Here is a 22,886-nt window from a genome sequence, read left to right on the forward strand (position 1 = left end):
CAGAGACACACCAGAGTGCTTTACAGAGGTATATAAAAGTACAGATGCTCAATAGAGCGCTTTTCAGAGGTAACAACCAAACATATATACAGCGGGAAGGTAGGAAGCAGAGGGGCACAGAGGAGAGGTACAGCAGTACAGGGTGGCGGGGAGGAGAGGGGCGTACGGCGTCTAGTGAGTCAGGGGGCGACGCGATGGCCTAGGTGTTGAGGAGGAGAGACTCATTGAAGAGGTCGGTCTTGAGTTCTTTTCTAAATTGCAGGAGCGTGGGGGCGAGTCTGATGCTGACAGGTTGTGTAGTCTTGGGGCGTAGGCAGAAAAGGCTTGTTTTCTGAGCCTTTCCTTTTTGCAGCAGTGGATTTCAAGTCTGCACGTGTCCTGACTTCTGGTGGTGCACTATCCGCCAGAGATGCTGAGTTTCTACACGAGGTAGCTGGATGACTTGAGGACGACTGCCTTATAGATGATGTAGCAAGACTTGAAGGTGATTCGTGCGTGCAGTGGGAGCCAGTGAAGGTCGATGAGGATCGGGGTGATGTGGTCGTAACTGTGTAGACCATTGATGAGGCATGCAGCCGCATGTAGGACACTTAACAGTGGCACAAGGGAGGACGACGGGAGGCCATCAAGGAGGGCATTGCACCCATCCAGGTGGGATAGGACCAGTGCTTGCACAGTGAATCTAAAGCTGTCCGGAGGGAGGGCTTCCCCTTTAGCAGAAGGGAAAGCTGATCCCAAGCTGTCTGACTATTCTTAGCTACATGTGTCTTGTTGGCAGAGGCGTTGCTAGGGAGGAGCTGAGTGGGCTATAGCCCTGGGTCCCGATAAAAGCCCTGGAGCTACAACCAAAAGATTAGCTAGCCCCAAGTCCCAGCAGTCTCAACATTAGCGTTGCCCCGGACCTCTTACAGATCCACCAACATCCCTGCTTGTTGGAGTGGCGTTTGTCGATGTGGAACCCGATGGACTTGGGCAGGAGGCGAGCTCAGTGTGAAGCCCTCAGAGTTCATGGTTGATAGCCAGGTCTTTATGTCTGGGTGTTCGGTGTTGTTGGTGAGGAGTAGGACTTAGGTCTTGGAGGAGTTGAGCTTCAATTATGTACTGGACATCCAAGAGTGGATCAGTGAGAGGCAGGTTTTGAGCCTGTGGATGTCCTTGATCTAGGCAATCTTGAGGTATAGCTGTGTGTTGTCGGTCTATTGGTGGATGTGGGTGTTGTGTGTGGCTAGGAGGGCTCACAGCGGCTTCGCTGAGGAGTGCATGGAGAAAGCAAAACCAATGAGGAGGGAGTAGAGAGGGATGAAAGCACCAATTTATCCATGATAAAATAATAGTTGGGAAGGGTCGTTGAGAGGCACCAATCCTTTCAGGGCATTGAGAAGAATGATGAGGACGGAGGTAAGAGAGAAAGTAAACCAACACTAGGTCAGGAGGCTGAGAAGTGGAACAGTGAGGTCCTGTAAAAGGGGCACCTATCTGGCTGTCCCAGAAACATCTGTGGGAGCGATGGTGGCCAGTATTCGGGCTCATATCCAAGGCCTCCTAGACCTGGTAAAACCTGTTGAAACGTGATCCAAGTGTGGGAACACCAGACTCAAGCGCATTGCCCAGGAGTAGTGAGGACCACCAAGAAAGAACTTAGCATCCAGACTACGATGGAAAGAATCAAGCCAAGAAAGAAATGCAGGGGACATATAAAACCCCAATGACCGTCAGTAACATTTTATCGGACTGCCATGTGGGGTGTCGATAAGTGCGGCACAGACTGATAGACAACGGTGCTCAAGTAAGCTCTAATTGCCCTTTTTATTTGTCCCCCCCCCCGCCCTAACCCCATTCATTCACCATGTTTATCCCAAGCACTGGGACTAATTATGTTCGAAAACTTACATGTTTGAAATCTATTTTTCGAGTCCTGAGTTGTCTGTTGATCCCCCGTCCATGACAAAATATAGACTGGATATTGGGCTATATGTATATGATTTACCTCTGGATATTACAATCTCCTTCAGTCCATCCATCCAAGAACATTTTCCCCATGATGGTTAATGGGCCATAGAAAAAAGACTGCTGGCTTTTCCCTATTCTTGCAGCAAGGTTTATTAATACCTGTAAGGTATAAGTAACCTGGAAAGAGACTGCGCCTAATTTTTGAAATTAGTTTTATTTCTCAGAAAATTGCCCTTATAGTTGATGACACGTGTTTCGGTCCTTCAAGGACCTTTTTCAAATCAGGGCTATTGATTAATCTTAACATCATATAGTCATAAAAAAGACAAAAAAGGAAAACATAAGCAAATAGTCACATTGGTAGACATGTGAATATATCCAAAAATAAAGTGATGATATAGATAATAAGATTAAGTATGCATTGAAAGAAAAAAAATACATAAACACAAAAGTGTATGGATGTTAGAAATAAAAATCCAGACAATAATTGGATGGGGAATAGGGGTTGGAGAAAGCAGGGGTGAGATTCGGAGAAAAATAGATACAAAGTCTTTGTTAGTTATGATACATGATGCATTTACAATAAAAACATTGTTATGGTCATTCATATTCTTTCATGTCACAGAATATATGTAAAAGCGTGTTACCTTGTAGTCATGTAAGATGCCCCTGTCACATAATGTGAAAAATGAGCTTCCATAGTTAAAGGGGTAAATCCCTGTAAGTAAAAAATCATATCATGAACAAAGTCTTATCTTACTCTAATATGAAAACTAAATAGTGAAAAATGCACTTAGTATTCGGTTTCCAACTGCAAAATAAATGTAACCTGCATATGAAGTGTGCCAAAATAGCACGTATTCTTAAATATCAAAGTTTGTTAAGTGAAAACTACACGTAAAAAAGTGTTTGCATTCCTAATAACTCAAGGTGCACTTTCGCGTATGAAATTACACGTGGAAAAGAGTTTACACGTACGAAAACTCGCAATGTACTTTCGCGTGAAAAAATACACGCATAAATGGAGTTGCTGGTCTGATCCGTGAAAGACACGCACTTACGCGTGCAAAAAATATGTAATCATTACAATAACGAGATCCTGATACGTTAAAGCAACCGGTAAGTAATAAGTGCACGTACGCGTGCACAAACTAGTGGGTGACAATAGATGGCCGCATCTTAGCTAAACGCGTGAATGTTTAAACGCGTGAAATCGTAGTGGTGGATTGACACGTATTCTATACTGAAGGCGCACAATCGTGTGCGCAATATTACATGTTAAAGCGTTAAAGTGAGTCTCCACAAGTAACAAACGCACGTTCGCGTGCGTGAAAATCGCATGAATCTTCGGATACGGGAAAATTCAGACGCTCTCTTACCTGCTGTTCAGAATAAGTGCGTACGATCGCAAAGTTGCTACAAGTCTCGAGGGGGCGCCATTATGCGTCCTCTCTGTCATTATATCTGTTGCTAAGGTAGCAGATACCACAGTCTGTCCTTTCTCCATGTTTAGTCGCGTGTTCACTGGCGGCCATATTGTAATGGAGTGAACATACCATAAAAATATATGGTGAGTCACATAGAGTGAAGTAGTAAGTTTGAAAAAAAGGTCTGCACATCAAGGACCTTTAATGTTAATGTATTAAAAATGTCAGCAAAGCAGAATTGAAGAGAAATGCTTCTGTGTTAACATATCGAATAATGTCGTAGTCGGAAAGGCCTTAGTGTATGGTAGTGTGAATGAGATGGTAAACATGTTTCTAAACACTACAGTTACAACTTAATTATTGTTATAAAAAGGACACCATTTCATTATCAGTGTTAAGTCCAAGTACTGTGGAGTTGAGTTTGAAAATTATTTTCGCCTCAGTTTGTCTGAGTCTCTTTTCTCTGTCACCTCCACGTCTTCCGAGGGTTACTTTTTGAAGGCCAATGAACTTGATATCAGCTTTATTATCCAATTGATGTTTCTCTTGCCAATGACAAGCAAGAGGAAGTCTAGGGTCCTGGCTTCCAATTTTAGCAAGATGTTCACGCACCCTAGTCCCTAGTCCTGAGTTCCCTGATGGTGCTCCCAATGTAAACTAATTTGCATGCACATATAATCGCGTAAACCACATATTTCGCCCTACAATTTATGGGTTGCTCGATTTTTATAGTCTTATTGTTGCTGCTCTTGAAACAATCAGTTTTTTCATGTGCATGTTTGCAAATGGTGCATGTTCCACATTTCCTGAAGCCATTAGTGGGTTGTAACCAATTGGATGTTCCCTCTGTTAGGTCTGGTAAGTCTGAAGGACTTAGTTTGTTTTTTAGTGTCTGTGCTCTCTTAAAGATGATTCTTGGTTTATCGTCAATAAAATTAGAAATGTGATCATCCAATTTCAAAAGATGCCAGTGTTTGGCCAAAATCTTTCTCACATGTTTATGATTGTTTCCAAATTTAGTGATGAATCCTATGGTCGGTGGCTCCAAAGTTTTGTTCTTAATAGCCAGAGTCTGTTCCTGTGTTAGTTGCAGACATTTATCCAATGCCTTGGTAACACATTTCTTTGAATATCCTCTTGCCAGAAATCTCGATTGTAGAAGCCTGCATTCTTTCTCAAAGTGTTCTTTGGTGTGACAGTTTCTTCTTGCTCTTGTAAATTCTCCTGCTGGTATGTTAAGAATCGTTGTTCGATGATGGCAACTAGTAGCATGTAAGGTAGCGTTGACCTCCGTAGGTTTACGAAATGTGCGTGTTCTTATCTGGTTCTGTTCAATATATATAGTGAGGTCCAAAAAATCAATGCTATTTGCATCGCAGACACCAGTGAATTGAATACCCATTTCGTTAACATTGGTTCTGTTTAGGAATGCCGTGAATTCTAATTCTGTGCCTTTCCATAATATCAACACATCGTCAATATATCTTGACCAATATACAAGATCCTTCTGATACACTTTATCCTTGTATATAACAGAATCCTCAAAAAGTCCCATAAAGAGGTTTGCTAGGGCTGGGGCATATTTAGTGCCCATAGCAACGCCTCTAGTTTGTCTATAAAAGACATTGTTAAAGTTAAAGATGTTACATTGTAGGGATAGCTCTAACATTTCCTTGATCATTACAATTTGGTGGTACATCGAGGCTGACTCCTCCCTGAAGGTATAGTCAATAGTTTTCAGAGCCCATGAGTGTTGAATCGAAGTATATAGTGCTTTCACATCCATGGTTGCTAAAAGGCAATCTTGTTCCCAGATCCAAGATTGTAGCTTAGTGATGACATCTGTAGTGTCCTTGAGATATGCCTTTAGTTGGGTCGCCCTGGGTCTCAGAATGTTTTCCAGATACTGTGAGATATTCTCTGTTGCCCAACCAATCCCGCTGACAATAGGTACTGTTGCTACCATCCTGTTCTGCTCGGGGTGCCGCTCTGCACGCCTGGACTGACCAGGCGTGCAGAGCAGCACCCGTGAGCAGAACTCGTAATGTGGCGGCATGGTAACAGCGTCGCCGGTAGCACTACCGGTGCCGTTGTTGCCTTACCGCCACAGACGTAATGAGGCCCATGGACGGTAGCAAGCTTGGATCTGAGCAGCTGCTGAATTATGTATTATTCATCAATACCTCAGTACAGTCCTGCCTCAAAGCTCACACTCTTCATAATGGAAACTCTATGGTGTGCTAAATCGGCATGATTGAAATTGGGCATGCAGTACTAATTAGGCATGATGGAAACTGAGTATTATTTGTTAAATAGGTATAATGGGATTTGGCCATGATGTGCTGAATGGGCATAATGGAAAATGGCCAGGATCTGCTAAATGGGTTTTGTTGAAATAGGAAATGATGCACCAGCTTGGTATTATTGAACTGGAAATTATATGCTAACTTGGCCTCATGGAAACTGACGATGTTAACGGAGGAAAGCACAGGGGCAACGCGCTGGTCTTGAAAGCAAGACCACGCAGAGCACCAGAGGTTCGAATAGTGGATCCGCGATTAGAAACCGAACTCGTGTATAGTATTAGGTGCATTTTTTTAAAAACAATTAAATAAATAAACAAAATAAATTATGTCCTAATCAGACATTATGGACACTTGAAACATTGATCAATTCGACACAATAGAATCCAGTAAAGATGCGTGAAGCTTCTCGTGTGTGGCCATTGGCTTCATTGCCAAATGCACTGGCTCATGTTGTCATGATCTCCTGTACAAGTGGGTACATATTGCCAATAATGCCTTATAGGGCCTATTATTGCCAATAGTGCTTGATGGTTTCTTTACTAATTACTGTTAGGGGCTGACTAACAATCACGTATCAGGCCCTCATAAGGAGTGGCTCAGGGACAGATGAAGAATTTTAAGTAGCCTTGGAAAAGAGTGGCCCATGTACTTTGCCCATTTAAACCTTATTTGCAGTCCCTGTATTGCTTATTGTTTAGCATTCGTTATGTTCATGATGTTTCATGATAAGAGAAGATACACAGCACGTGTAATTCTAAAGAGGTTATTTCGTTTTCATTAATGCTTGATTTACCTTTTTTATTTTAAGAAGACTCATACCTTTGGCCCTTTATTCTGTAAAATGCAAAGATACGTGCACCACAAGGATGCTTTGCTGACGAGCATGCAGATTATGCCACTGGTATGTTAGCAAACGACGTGAGCGGCATCAAGCAAAGCCCAGTGGCGGCCATTTTAGGATGGCGAAGAAACCCCTGAGGCACAGTGAGAAAGCTGCTCCCTTCTTCGGCTGGTGCAGATGCTGCAGGCCTTGTTCGGTGTATATAATCACACACCTGTGCTGCGATGTGCGGGGGACCTCCGGGGCCCCCGCTGGCAGGCACACGTGCACACACACATTCACACGAAGGAACCACATGGGACGCGTGTGGTCTGCTCGGGTCCCCGCGGCAACTGGCTACCGGGCCATCTTTATTTAACCTGCGCATGCGCAAGCCTCGTTATGGGCCGTGCATCGCATACTGTGTAATCACTTCGCAACATCCCTCCTTTTTACCCAAACAAGAAACAACTATAAACCTTAGTACACACAAATACAACTTGTAGCTTCACAACCAGTTCTCACCCTGTTACGGGGCTGAGTCCATGATAAAGTCCTGAAACCTCTGCAGCGGCTTCCGCCCCGTCCGGCTCGGGTACCTTCTGGGCTCGTCTCTCGGCGACTCTGGGGCCTCGAGAGCTTCTGGTGGCCCCTCGCACCTCGGTGATGGTACTTCCCCTGGTCCGAGCGCCTCAGGCAATGGAGGAGTGGGCACAGTTTCAATCCGCTTGAAGTGTGACACGTTTCACGTGATGGTGCCTATGGCATTGGCGGCAGTAATCATCGACCCCTTGACATGGGTCAGGTCCAGTGGCTGTGCTTCATACGGGAGAGACAACTTCCCTTCCGGCCTCTGATTTCTGACCAGCACCGTGTCCCCTACTGCAATCACCTTCTCCGGCAGGCGCTCTCCCGCTCATTGTGGATGGCTCTCTCCACTCGTACTCTGTTGTTGTCAAATACTCTGGGACTGCACCCTTCCACTTCGGGGATCAGTCCTCTAGGTGGCCGTTTGAAGAGAGCCTCGGCTGGCGCAACCCCGGTGGACTTGTGGGGGGTCATGCGGTACTCGCACAGAAACTCAAACAGGTTGCGGCGGAGCTCCTCTCCTCCATTGATCGATATCCGAAAGACTTTATTGAGAGCCCTCATAAACCGCTCCACCTCCCCATTAGCCCTGGGCCAGAGCTGGGTGACCTTTCGGTGCCTGATCCCCCTTTCCTCACAGTACTGGGCAAATTGCTGCCCCTAGAACGGCGAGCCATTGTCAGAGCAAATCTCAGTGGGGAACCCGTGGGTGGCGAACATCTTCTCCAGGGCCAGAATGGTGTGGTCGCTGGCCATGAATTCCACCAGCTCCACCTCGGGATAGCAGGACCACTGGTCAATGACTGCAAGAAAGTACATTCCCCTGCCCGTGGACCCGAAGTCCGTGTGCACGGTCCCCCATGGTTGCTCGCTCCTTTCCATGGCCTGGATGGGAGGCCCTCTCTCCGCGGGACACGCTGCCTGGCACGGTATGCATGCACGCACAAAATCGTCCACCCTGCTCTCCAGGTCTGGGAACCGCACCTTCAACCTTAGGCGCGCTTCGTTTTTGCCATCCCCTGGTGACCTTTGTGAGCAAGCTGCAGTACTTTCCCCACCAGTGCACGCGGGATAACGATCTGGCACCCCCTCAGCAGAAGGGCATCCTCAGCCACTGACAGTTCATTGCAGACCTTCCACAGTGTTTGGAGATCTTTACGTGCCCCACTCTCCCTTCTGGCATTGTTCGAGAGCACTTCACGCCACTCACCACTGTCCATGGCCTCCTTGATGACCAGGAACACCTCGTCTGCATTTGACGCTTCTGCGATCTCTTGGTGCCGCAGGGCCACCGGCAAAGCGCCTTCCACCACGTGTTGAACCACTTCGATGCAGTCCACAACCTCTTTGGTGTCTCGAGGGTGCCCCGCCCCGGGTGACGGAACAGATAGTCCGCAGGATTGTGAGTGCCTGGGCGATACTGCAACTTGACCCCATACTCCATAAGTGACAGCATCCATCTCTCGATACGCGGTGGGGGCTTGGATGAAGCACCGGCCATGATTGGAATCAGAGGCTTGTGGTCAGTTATCACAACCACGGGCTTCCCCAGAATGTAGATCCGTAAATGTTTGCAGCCCCACAGGATGGCCAGGGCCTCGCGCTCGATCTGCGAATAGTGCTTCTCCGTCTCCATCAGCGCCTTGCTCGCATAGGCGATGGGGCGCATGGTCCCCTGTGGATCTGCCTGTATGAGCACCACCCCCATGCCCACCGGGCTGGCGTCCACTACTATTTCCGACTCCTTGTCCGGATTGAAATACGCCATTGTCTCCTGACCCGACAAAGCGTTCTTGATATCGGCGAACGCCCTCTGTTCTTTCGCTGTCCAGGCCCACGCTATGTCATTCCTCGTCAGGGCCCTCAGCGGCTCCGACAGGGACGCTAGATCGAGAATAAATCATCCACAATAGTTTACCATGCCGAGGAAACTCCATATCTCGGCCGGTGACTCTGGCGGTGCCGCCTCACGTATATCTCTTACGTTCTCCGGGTCCAGTGAGATGCCTCCTGCGTGGAACACGAACCCGAAGAACTATATCCGGTCCTTCAAAAACTCACACTTTTTCCAATGCAAAGTTAGCCCCAGGCTTTTGAGTCTCTCCAGTGCCCGCTCCAGACGCTTCAGATGTTCCACCTCTGACTGTGCGAACACCAGAATGTCATCTGACATATTGATCACCCCTTTTAGTCCTGCCAGGGCCCCCCGGATGGCGTTCTGGAAAACATCCGCCGTCAACGAGACACCGAAGCTGAGCCTCTTAAACTGATACAGCCCCTCGTGAGTCGTGAAAGTGGTGATATATCTTGACTCAGGGTGGAGTTCCAGTTGGTGGTAGCCAGACCTCAGGTCCAGCTTGGAGAAAACCTTCTCTCCCTGCAGCTTTGCCGACAATGTCATCCAGCGTGGGTGTGAGATGGCGCTCCCTCTTGATGGCAATGTTGGGCAGTCTCATGTCCACGCAGATGAGGACGGCACCTGGCTGTTTGGGTTTTGGGACAACAACAATCGGGGAGACCCACAGGGTCGGGCCCTCAACCCTCTCAATAATGTCCAAGTCAACCAGCGACTGAAGCTCCTTCTCCACCTGTGCCCTCAGGGGAAGGGAATCCTCCGGTGTTTTAGGGCTGCCGGTTTGACCGACCCATCAATGTGGAGCCTGATAGGGTCCCCCTTCAGTTTTCCCCTTGAAATATGCTATCGAAACGCTGCAGGAGGTGGTCAATGTCTGTGTGATAGACAGCCAGTGTGAAATGTACAATGTCAAGGGCTTCAGAAGCAGCACAGCTCAGCAGGGAGTGTGGGCTCACGCTTGTCACAAAAAATCTCGCCTTGATTTTATTCGGGCCATGTGACACCGGCGCTAAGAACACCCCTTGAATAGGCAGCGGCGCGTCTCCACTGAAAGAATATATCCGGGCCTTGGACTCCGTTAGCTTGGGAGGACCTGGGAGTGCTTCATAGTGCTCCGCTGCTAGCACGCAGACCGACGCACCAGTGTCTATCAGGACGGGAATAGGCACCTCCCCCATGTTAACGGTGCACGTTGGTTGCCTATAACCTCTGTAGCAGGCGGCGATGCTAGAGATGAAAAAGATTCCCTCCTCCTCTTCTTCCTCCTCGGCTATGTCCAAATCCTGCATGCCCTGCTCAATCGCTGACACACCCCTCACTCTCCGGGCATTACTCCCGCAAACTCTCGCTGGCCCTCTTGACGCCGTCACAGGCGTGGAGGCCCTGCACACCCTTGCGTAGTGTCCAGGGGTGCTACACCGGCCACAGACCCTCGTCTTCGCCGGGAACTCTCCCACATGTGGCAGGTCATACCCGCAATATGGGAATGACTGCGGAGTACCACCCGCAGAGGGACTGTCCATTCTCCTGGGTGTCCATCGCGCTCTTCCTGGGGCCGCACGGCTGATGGCAAACGCATCTTCGCCCTTCCCAGGGTGCATAGCGGCGTACATTTTCGCCCCTCTGGACTCTGCCAACTCAAACTCTTCCTGTGTCGCGGATCTGTTGCAGTGTCAGGCCCGGCTCCCGTAGCACCTGCCGTCTCAGCTTCCCCGAGCTACACCCTTGCAGCAGCTGGTTGCGCACCATCTCCTCCTCATTCACCCACCTGCAGGTACTTGCGAGGTGTCTCAGCCATGCGCAGAACTGGTCCAGTGACTCTTCCCCTTGCTGCTTTTCCGCACACATAACAAATCTGTCGAAGTCGACATTCGCCATTGGGAGAAAATGATCTTGGAGGGCTTGTTTCACAGCATCATACGTGACCACCTGAAGGTTGAGAGAGTCATAGATCCTGTGGACCTCTGTGCCCGCAGAGTACACCATGGTAGCAACTTTGGCATCATCATCCGTCCCCCCTGCTGCCCTGAGAAACATTTCCAACTTCTTAACCCATAGAAGCCACTTCGGCCCCAGCTTGGATGGTGGACCAGTGGTGTCGAATTCGGGCATAGGAGCAAGGGTGCTGTGCATCCTATGTGGAACCGGCGCAGGGGCTTCCTCTCCTTCTCCCTCTTCACCCATGATGGCAACTGGGGATGGGTACTCACAGTCAGATGGCCCTTGGGCACACACACTCGCAGTCCAGCCTCAGGATTGATCTTCCAGTACCCCAGCAATGGATGATGCCACAGGTGGGCCCACAACACTGGATGGTGACTCTGGCAGCTGTCTCCACTGGCTTCCAGGGTGTTGTCTACTTTATCTTCCTTTTTTTTTTTATCCACGGCCCCTCAGGTGAACAGGGCCATGGAGTGTCCAAAAATTCTAGTTTTATGAAAAAGGATCGCAGCCGGCGCATGAGCATCCTCCTGGGCCGCAACCGCTGCGATCCATGATGCAGACAAGATGGCCGCCGGCCATGTGCGTGTGTTCGTGACAGCATGGAGAAAGCACTTTCTCTGATTCACTCGGAGCAGTGACCTCTCTCTCCGCTGCTGTCGCTCCTCGTCGCCAATGTTTTGATGTGCGGGGGACCTCCGGGGCCCCCGCTGGCAGGCACACGTGCACACACACACTCACACGAAGGAACCACACGGGAGGCGTGTGGTCTGCTCGGGTCCCCGCAGCAACTGGCTACCGGGCCGTCTTTATTTAACCTGCGCATGCGCGAGCCTCGTTATGGGCCGCACATGCGCATACTGCGTAATCACTACGCAACAACCTGCAGGTTTTTACATGGCTTCATTTACATTGTTATACATAAGCAACGCGGTAAAGGCACCAGTGCCGAGACATCTGTTTTCTGATAAGTGTGCAAACTATAAACATGTTTTAAGGTAAAAGGCGTACAGAATTGAAAAGGAGTGGGTGCAGGTTGCCCCCCCTCCTCCTCTCCCCCATTTGTAAACTTAACTAATATGATTCCCTAGCCGCGATGCTTCAGCGATTTTGCAAATGTAAAAGCAAGTCATATTTGATGGTATTATCATTTTTGGATGTACTTATATCTTTTTAGATTTGTAAGGAATAAATAGATTTGATATTTGTTTAAAGAACATGCTGTGATTTGTTTTTTTCGAAAAATATTTATTTAAATGGAGAATCAGGGAACCATAAGCCTTTGATTGAAATAACCTGCGATGACAAAGCATCTTATGTGCCCACGGGGCAGCATTATGTGTGTTGTTATACTCGGGTTCCTCTTGTAAGTTAAGCATCATTGTTGATGCCACACTGGCGGTTTTCATTCTTACTTGTTAGGGTTTGCGTCGCTTCTTCCGTGTCCCTTGAAATTACATTTTTTGTGGTCTTTTAAGGGGATATTTGTGACCAGACAGTGATTGCTGGCATGGCATTGAACCCCACTGCCCGCTCAGCTAATGTGGACGAAAGAGGAGATGGAGACGTAGGTAGAGATGGAAAGAGGGAAGAGGCGACTGAAAGAAGGATAGAGCAAGAGCGAGGGCAAACAAAAACAGAGACTGCAAATTATCAATGTTGGAAACACACACGTATTGGGGCTATGTACATGGCTTGCCTGGAATTACTCATCTGCAAGCCATGTGGTGCAGATAGCTACAACAAGGCTCGCGCTCCAGTCACTGGTACCAGATTCCATTGTGACAAGTGATTGGGGATAATAACCAAATTACACAGGGTGGACACAACCCTTGCACCGCCACTGGTGGAGGACTGTTCGTATGCACGCATGTAACTGACCCTGAGGGAGTACATGTTTCCCTTTTTGAGCAGGTCCATTTAGAGCTGCCTGCTTGCTTATTAAGTGCCCTTCATGTTTTAGAGAGACATAACGTTTGTTTTCCTGCACAAACAGCCCTCAGGACCTCTCTGTAATCAGGGAGGAGGGACCGCAGTTCGTTATGTGGGAAAGGATGGAGTAGCCGGTTACGGAAGATGTTTTGCCGATCTTCAAGTGGTCTATAGGCTGTCACCTGGGCATGGAGAAGATTACCTGCACAGACTTTCTGTAAAGCTGAGATAGTTGGGGCTTTGATTAGCAGGAGCTCGGAAAATATGCTACGGGATCGATCATCAGTCTTGGACGTCATCCAGGTATAAGCCGGATTGCAAGTCCACGTGTTCCTCTTGTGCATTTCCTTAGGGAGCTGGTGTTCGCTCCCTGGGTGAGGTGGTCTAAAGCAGATATGGGTCTGGCTGTCCCCTTAGCTCTCCCAAGGACCCCTGAATTCCCAAGATATTCGGGCGTTTCGGGGATGTTATCCCAGTGCTTTGCTTCGCATCTCCCCATCCACGTTACTTATCTGACTTCACCAGCGAAGTACCTTGTGTTCTACTCTTCAGGAAGAACAACTGCGTGGGCCAGTATTTTTGTGTCAAGGCAGCAGTGCAGTAAAAAATCACTAGGTAAGACGAAAGGAAAAGAATTGAAAAACTGGGACTCAGGGAAAACTCACTAAAACTAGTTGACATTTTTGGGGGTTGATGGTGGTTAAACGTGAAGGACAGTAACCAATAGCAGAAAAGTAGATACAGTCTCTGTGACAGTAGATGGCACAGGCAATGCCACAGAGCTTGGCAAGGCCTTAGGGTGAAGTCTATATGCACACTCAAGGGAAGGTCGTTCAGCGTGCGTCAGTTAGGACTCAACGCCAGGTCAGAGATATTCCTGGACAGATGGACTCGGCAAAGCTCATGCCATAAAGCAGGCATCAGTGCAACCTAGGACTGGGAGGTAGAAGTTGGAGATCTGCTTCCCAAAATAGGGTGCAGTGAAGAACCAAATGCATTCTGGGAAAAGTCTTGCTGTTTCTGGAAAGAGCTACTGAGCAAGTGCTTCTGCATTACAAGAAAAGGAGAAATTAATTATTTGGTACCAGACTCACTCTAAATACAGAAATGCCAAAATGGCTAAGCAATTCTGAGAAAGAATCGGGAATAAATTAAGTAGACAGTTCCAATCCTTAGTGAGTGGATAGGATTTAGTGACTGAAAAAAAGCATACGGCTAAAAACGCAGATCCCTGAGGTCTGCGGAGGACAGCAGGGGCCGAATCACACATGGGCAGAGACATCACTTCACTGTTCAAGCCTTCACACATGCAGAGGTCCCATCTCCTGTCACGCGTGTGGACACCTTAAGACATTAAGAGATTTCAATAGGGAGGAACTCATCCATGTATGTGTGTCCTCTTCCACTGATTCCTCTTCTGGGGCACACAGCATTGAAGGGACCTGGACTACCAAGCTGGCAGAAGGGGTCTGATCCGGCACCCCAGCAAATATTCCAGAGGTTAAGGGCCAGGGGCTGAGGGGCTGGTGATGTCTACCCAATGGGAGCAAGATGGGGTTTGCAAAATATATTCAGGAAATATTTCTTCAAAAACATGCAATACTCCCTGCCCATTAGCATAAGACATTGGTTGTAATATTATATTATAGACTGGCACAAGACTGGATCTTGTCTTCATGAAACACTTGTGTATAGGCGCGTTACAAATGCATATCATATCATATCACATCATTCACTTTCGATTCAATGTGTGTCACCGGCCAGAGAATTGTTAGATTCGTAAACTGGAACAGAACATGTGCCATGTGAGTAGCATCATTCAATACCTGTCCCTCCCACATCTTTAGCAGATGCTGATAATGAGGGTAATCATTTTTCATGGAGATCTTTCTGCTGCAGTTTTGCAGTTTCATAGCACTGCACAATTAGGGGTGTTATAATTGCAAAATGAGAGGTGCTATCATGAATAACCTCCATGCCATTGGACTAGGAAGGATAGAATAGATGTTTGCTCTGGGATTCGAGCATGTGCAATTTACGCACAGATCCCAGCAGTGAGTCCTTGACCATGGTGAGTGTTTACAAACAACGATTCGAGCTTCGTGTCGTATAAGAAATGTGGTCACTGGCTGATTGCAAAGGCAAAGCCTGCTACCATCACTTGACAATTAGATAACCTCGGTCAATGAGGATGGGAATGGTGGTCCTCTCTGAGGGCTGGGAGGGCCCCCTCAAGTCACAGCTGGGGTTGCTGTCTTCCCTGGGTGATGTGAAAGCCTCCTGTGTGAAAGGCCGAGGAGGCGTCGTCCTACAGGAGAGGCCTGGAAAGGTTGTATTCTGATGCCGAAACCTTCTGTAGGCCAGGATTATGAGGCAGAGTTGCCTTCTTTGACTGATATGCTGGTCTCCTCTGGGTGACAGCTGAGGTACTTGTCGTATCCGAGAGAAACGTTTTCATACCACAAGGGAGTATGTAAATGAGTATCTCCTCTGGGTCACACAGTGTCCTCCAACAAGCGATGCTGAGTGATATGGTGCTATTCTACAGGCCAGTAGTAGTAGTCATTAATATAACGCCTTTGCCCATTGTATGGCCTCAACGCGTCTGTGGTGAGAATACCCTGGGGGACCGAAGTCCAGGTATCGGAACATTCTCAGAAAAATGATTAGGAATTAGGTGGGCTGGCTAGGATCCAGTACGCAACCCAAGTGATCAGGCATGTGCATGGGTGCTGAGGCAGGTCATGAGAGTGTGCTAGTGCAAGAGACTTGTTATGTGTCCAGATAGACCGTATTTGTCATAGGCTGTCGCTGTATTCTAATGGCAGAGGTGTTGAGGCAAGTCTGGTGTAAGGAGATGAAGATGTAAAGGTCCAGATAGACCAAATTTGTCGTGATCTTAGCTGCATTCTAATCTGCGTGGATGGATAGCCGTGGCTGTGGCAGATGTCCACCTAAGTGGTGCACTGTGTGTACCTTTGAGCTCAGATGGAGCGTATCTTTGAACTTGCTTTGTGATGAAATCGTTGCACGACTCACTCACTCAAGTCTGGAGTAATTCTCCTCTCCAGGTGATGAGATATCTTTTTGGAGGTTTTGTATGAAGAGCTTCTCCCCCAGGGATCTGGTGTCCCACGGGTGAAAACTGTGGGTGGGGGGGGTAAAGCTCAGCGGGCCCACCTTCACTAAATGCCTCTGCGACCACAGAGTCCCTGTAACAGATGTGCTGCAACAACTAGCCATTTCCACCGAACAACAAAAGCAGAGTTTATGCTCATATATTCCAGCTTCCCCTCCTGAAATACAAGCTTCCATCAGTACTTTAGAATGCAGATTGTCTCCCAACTCTACCATCCCACACGCACAGCCTGGGGTAACCGCTTGGGCTAGGAGAGCTGTCAAATGCGTTCAGCCTTGCCTGCTCTGATTCACTGGGACGAGTTTAGCGGCAGTGACTGCTGCCGAGGAGCCCGCCTGGCCGCCCCCCTCGGAAGCACAGGCTGTCTCACCGATTTGAAGGCTTGGCTGCCCTGCTCTGTGTCTGACTGCAGAGCAGGCCTCGAAGACCCCACGTCCTCGTGACTCTTCTTCACATAGCTGTGCTCTGCTAATTGCTTGTCATCCTCCCCGTTGTTAGTCGTTATTAGGAAGGCCACAGCAGGAGCATTCAACACGTCTGCTTTGTGCACCTGTGAAGGAAGGGCAGGCAGTTGGTCATATCAGGGTTCCCCGCTCCCTCCCCCGAAAAACACACACAATAACTTGGCGCCATGCAGCAACCTGAGCACGGAAGTAATGCTTGAGTTAATGTAGACAGACATTAGTATTGATACGTCATGCTGCACAGCCATAATGATGTTGTTTAGCTCATTCAGTGCTTTTTAATACATGAGTTGGTTGATCTCTTTTTTTATTATGTGATATGGCAATTATTATTTCAATGCTGGTACATATGGGGTGTCTTTTAATGGTTGATTTTTATCAATGTGTCTGTATGTACTTTTATGGCGTTTGCCGAAATAAAGTTTTTACTGAGTGACTGACTGTAAATAAGGTCACAGCCTTATGTCAAGTTTAAGTTGAGCAGTGAAGCCCCTCTTTCGGAAATGACCTGACAGCTGCCCCTGACACCCAAGTGCTGGCACTTCCTTCTTTAGCCAAGAGCCAGTGTCATGGGGCACCTGCCACCCCCCTTTTATTGCACTCTCCCTTACCCTCGCCCTGGCACTTCTCCTCCTCCCTCCCACTCGCTCTTGCATGATCTGAATGACACAAGGCCTAGTAAGATCGTTTGTTTAGCCCTCCCTCTGTCTCCCCTTGCTTGTCGTGTTGCGCCTAGAAACACTTGTGTACGGGCGCGTTATAAATGACTTATCACATCATGTCCCCAACCTGACAGACACACCCTACAGCCCCAGCTAATCAGAGAGGGTGTGAGCGCCATAAATCTGTCTGTTTGCCCCAAGCCATTTGTTTTAATGGACCCTGCTCTCCCACCCCCCTCTCAGAGACCTCGCCATTCTGGCCGCTCAGGCCTGGCAAGTTGGTGTAACCAGATGACCCATTGCTAATGCTCCACGCTATCCATTTTTTTGTGTGTTTTATTTTTCTTTATTAGCATAACCAGCAGTACATCAGTGTAGTTATCCTTAATTTAGAAAGCACAGCAGACAGTGCATATACATTTAACAATACAAGGCATTGGCCTCATTCTGACCCCGCCGGTCTGGAAACAAGGGTGCCGGTAAGCTTACAGGCTCTGCTGTTTCTGGACCAGCAAATTATAGGTCTGCCTGCTGGAGCCGCCATGCCCGACAGGTCGGACCCTGCCGGGTATAACGGCCACGGTAGGCAGACCCGTCACAGAAGCACTGGCACTGTTAACAACAGTGCCGGTACTCAGTGTCCCCATTCCCATAGAGTCCTATTGGACTCTATCGGACTCTATGGGAATGGGCAACAACTTTTTATCAGCGCCTGACTTTCTGGGACGCCAGGGTTATTATCTCCCGGTGGCACCGGGAAGTCAGGTGCCGATAAATATTTACGGTTCTGGCCGCAACCCACCGGTAGCACCTGCACAGTTACCGCCGGACCCGTAATGAGGCCCATTGTGTGGAAGCACAATAACAGACGAACATCAGAATGTCACATTGCATCTACGATTGTCCTGGTACGTGCATCAAGGTAAACCATATTTTCCTATTTTAAATAATTCATTAACAATAGTGTGTGTGGAGGAAGTCTGGGCTTATTGTCCAAGCACTGCATTACTGATGACCAAATGTCTTTGGGCCGAGATGAGCGGTGTGACAGCTTGCGATAGGGTTCTTTGTTATTGCTAGCATTGACTAGTTCCTTCATCGTGTCAGAGACAGCTTGTTCGTCCATTTGTAGACAATACACTTACGGGCAACAGTAAAGCTAGGGAAATCAATGGACCGATTATTCTACCAGTTGGTGGTGGTCGGCCTAGTAGACACATCAATAGGTCTGCTGATAATGGTACCAGAGTAACTGTGGCTAATGTGGCACTGACGAATGACCAAATATTTGCGACGGTGTGGCAAGACCAGGCTAAATGTATCATGTTTGCTGTCCATTTTTAACAGCGATTAACGATACTACCTGAGCATTCCACGTTCAAGGCAGGTGAGTAGATTTAAGGGCGGCGTGACGTATGATGATTTCAAGAGCTGAAAAGTGGAAAAGCCTGCACAAGCTGGGTGCCACTCAGGTACAGGACCTGTGTCTGCGCTGATGTCACACTGTGTTGCCAGCGTAGTCTGGTACCTTCATTTAAGTTATTGCTCCAGTGTCTGACACCACTAAGAGATTTAGTCAGACATACAATCCCTCCTACGACGAGCCACTGCATAAATCCCCAGTGTATCCACGTATTGCTTGAAATGTGCGGTTCCCAAGCCTTGCGAACAGAGGCCCCAAAATGACTCATAGCTTTTATTAAGTCGATAGTGCAAGTGTCTGCAACTTGTGGCTTTCCAGATGCTTTGGGCTATGACTCCCATGATTCTTCACCATTGACTATGCTGTCTAGAGCGGATCGAAGTTGTAGTCCAAAACATCTGGCGAGCCAAAGGTGGCACACCCCTGCTATAAAGTGAAATTATGTTCAGGCTGCTGCCTTACACATTTCTACAATGTAAACTCTGTGTGCTTCTGTCAAAGAGGTAGCTGCATTCCTGGTAGAATGACTTTGGAGAGTTGACGATCACTGAGTCTGTTGTTGATCATAAGCAAAAACAAGCAACTCACGGATCCATCTACTTAGAGCTGGCGTAGAGTGTTTTGGGCCTCTGTGCCCCTTACCATATGCCACAAATAAGGAATCTGAGAGTGCCTTTTACCAAAGGAGGCCGGCCAGGGGAACCGGGACTGTGGTGAAGATGATTGGCACAGTTTTGAGTCCAAAGAGCATAACCTGGAACTAATAATATAATCAGACTCTGAAGCCAGGAACCACAGAAAACAATGGGGTGGGTTAATTCCATCCTGAAAGAGGCCATCTTGATGAACTTCTTGGACTTATTTGGATCCAAGATAGGATGAAATCCACCCCAAGCAGAGCAACAGGAAGAGAAGAGAATGTAACCTTAGTTCTGCTCTCCTGATGTGACAGGTAGGATGGCGTTCTTGTGCCATGAGTCTGTAGTCAGTCCTGCAATGCATGTGTCTCCACAGAAGATTCTGGTTCTGGTGTAGGTACTAGAAGCATTGCAATAGCAATCTTTAATAATGTCTGGCATTCACTGATCGGAAACAGACTGGGTAGAACTTTTGAAGACTGCACCCAGTTTGCCACTTCCATCGAGCTAATCGACATTGGAAGGGTAGTCAGGACCGGTAGAAGAAGTAAGAGGATCCAAATTGGGAGCCCTCCCGTCCGCTGCACACTGTACAATGTTGTCAATAAAGACATTCAATAAATTGCGTTCAATTTCACATGTACAATACGTTCAATTATGGTCAAAGATAATCTCAATTAAGAAAAGGTAGAAGTATTTAATTCAAAAGAACAAAGCAAATACATTGCAATAATTATAGTTGACTGTGGGTCAATTGGCATCAAATGCAAAGAATAGCAAAGAAAAATATCCATAAGTTCAACTTGTGCTTGGCTGGCGCGTTTCGAGGTAATTCCCTCTTCTTCTTGAGCCTAATAGCACTATGACACAAGGTAATCAACAGAAAAGGAGGGGAGGGCGAAGAAAAGGGGGAAAGAAAAATAATAATAACTACTGTGAGTATATTTTCCATAGTTGTATATGGCAAAACATTACGGAACACATGTTAAGAGAAATATACCAGTGGTGGTAATTAAGGAGCAACAATGCAAAGTGTTGGAATAGTTGTTATCTAGCATGCTATGCATTCAATAGGCGGTTCATGGTAATGTCAAGCATCATGCTGTTACTGGACACAGTTGCAATATAAGAGGACCCGGTAAGCACCAATATGGTAGAACATTAGTTAAGTGGGCGGTAATAGTCACACTAGGGTAGTGTAGTATCAATAGAGGTGGTCAGGACCGGTATGCAGGCTGTTGAGGGGTAACAGGCTGCACATTGATAGTAGCTTGAAGGACTAAAGGGAGAAGGATCACAATGAATTTTTCCCTGGAGTCTGGGCCCGCCAGGCAAAGGAAGACAGCCGTGGCCTGACTGGAATAAACATTAATCTGTTCTCCTCTTTCTGCTTCCTACAATCTCGGAGTTGTGCTCTAAACAATTGTTGGCGCCTAAAGGGGAGTTGAAGAAGGGCCAATATTGCCTCCTAGTACCCACAGTGGACGATGATGTGACCGCCACAGGCTTGAGAATGGTGTGGATAAAAACCTACAGAAACTATACGGTATGCAGTGTTAATAACGAAAAAGAAATAACGATAAACTTTTTCAGTGACACCTGAATAATGACACAAATGTCAATTATTTTAGTAAAAGTATATATGGGGTATGGGGTAAGGGATAAAAAAGGCGTGGGTAGTTTGGTGGGGTACAAAAAAAGTTGTAAAAACCAGGGGTTTGGGGGGACCCTCCAAATTAAAAAGGACAACAAAAATTTGGTTGTCATTATAAACCCATGGAACCAACTATACTTGCTTATAAATCACTAATAGTCTTTCCATAAAGTCATCTCCACTCCAAGCTGCTGCCCAAAGACCCTCAAAACCTAACAGCGATTGAGTTGTGTAAGTTGCACTTGAGATGGCCCTGGCTGTGGAGTTTCTGGGGGCATATGATCTTTTGAGAGCAAATTCTACTTTGCAATCTACCAGATTGGAAGGAGACACATCCTCAGAAACACTGGGGTCTCGGTGTCGGGGCACTTTCTAGAAGGATGTCTAGGAATCCTAGTTTTGTCAGGGTTTTTGAACTCTTTATAAGGACATCTCTGATGTTTGGTACCAAGGGCAATTCCAGGACTAATGGGGTTCATAGTTGCCATACTCGTGCATCATCAGATGTGGAGGGTTGTTCCTCTGGATTAGAGCCTGGGTAGCAGAAAACATCCTCCACGATCTCTTAATATATTCACCCGACGCCTCTTGTGGATCCTCATCTGGGTCTTTTACTGCATCCTCTGAGATTCCCCCCATGTTTTGTCAAGCGTTCTGCAAATTGTGCATATCCCCTATCCAGCACTATTTCAACAGTCTTTTCAGATAACATCTGAAATGACTGGGCGCTGGTCTGACTGGGGCCAGTGCTGTAAGAGTATGAGGCACTGGTGCAGTCGGGTAGGACGGGCAGAAGCAGGTACCGCAGGAGTGTGTAATAAAGGAGCAGGTGCTGCTCGGGTTGATGGCACCGTACGGACAGGAAGCAGTGCAGGCAGTATTTGAGCGGGGAGCCCAAGGATGGACATGTGACTTACTGGCCAGGGCAGAGAAGAATGCTTACACATGGGCTTATTGTTATGCTTATGGATCCTGTGCAAGAAAGCTAAAGCATGCACGTGCTTCCTCTTTCCTTTCCTTTAACCCCTGGCTCAGACATGATGTCAGATGTAAATCTCCTTTTGATGATAATGTTGTTGGAGCTTGGTCTCATCTACGGGGTCTACCCTCATGTTCTGAGTCTTTTATGAAGAGAGTAATCCTGGCAATGTTTTCAATTGTTGTGAGTGGTATTTACTGCTCTGAGCACCAATCAGACGTGCTGTTGTTGATTTGGCGAGGGCCTGTTCCCTTTCGTATCCCAGATCTCCACCTGATCCTCACCCCTCTGAAATCTTCTTTTTGATTCCGCTCCCCTTTCCCAAACCTGTAGTTGCATCCTTACTTCAATGTTAAGCGTTCCCATCATGCATAGTCAGGCTGTTATTTACCATAACAAATGGGCACCTATGTTTTTGTGCAGAGTCTCCCAGCAGAGCAAGTGCTTTTTTATTTGGTGGATAATGTATCCTTATTATAGCCAACTAAAATGTAATGAAAATATAAGTGACCATGATTCGGTTCACTGTGATTTTATTGCGGAAATAGTGACGTACAATTACAAAGTGTGATAAATATTGCATGACAAATATTGAAATGCCTTTTACAGTGCACATTGTAAAAATACCTATTTTGGGGTTGGGGGGTTCCCGAGCCGCCTTACCTCTCCAACTCCTGCTTGTCTCCCTCCCCTTTTCACCCAATTTTAACCTAAATCTGTAAAACCCACCCCTATCATGAAATTTTATTTTCTTTATTTCGATATTTTTTCTGCTTTCATGTACCTTTTACCCACTCTTTTATTTCTTGCATTATTTTGTCATCTTTGTAAATTAATTCTTTATCATTTCCTGCTATATTATCACGGGATACCCAATAATTAGATGTGTGGAATCCTGGAGAGGAATAGCCAAACATAAGTACAGGGTTGCCTTGCTAGAGCCAGTAAACATTGAGGAGGAAACATGCGAGAGGAGCTGTTTGTTACAGACCCAGAGACTTTACAGTGCAGTTAGAAAGATCAGAGGCGTGGTAACACATAGAAATGTAGCTTCAAAAGGACGTCCACCGTCAATTCAGACTGGGTCCAGCCTTCCCTCCATAACCTG

At 47.2% G+C, this 22,886-nt stretch overlaps 1 protein-coding gene across 1 annotated transcript in view; it reads left to right on the forward strand.

Moving 5' to 3' along the window:
• The window catches only part of GNG13 (G protein subunit gamma 13), a 280,995-nt gene that overhangs the window by 128,521 nt on the left and 129,588 nt on the right, over window positions 1-22,886 (forward strand). The window lies entirely within an intron of this gene.

Source organism: Ambystoma mexicanum, chromosome 2q (assembly GCF_040938575.1).
Source record: "Ambystoma mexicanum isolate Mex_15411 chromosome 2q, UKY_AmexF1_1, whole genome shotgun sequence".
Classification (NCBI taxonomy): domain Eukaryota; kingdom Metazoa; phylum Chordata; class Amphibia; order Caudata; family Ambystomatidae; genus Ambystoma; species Ambystoma mexicanum.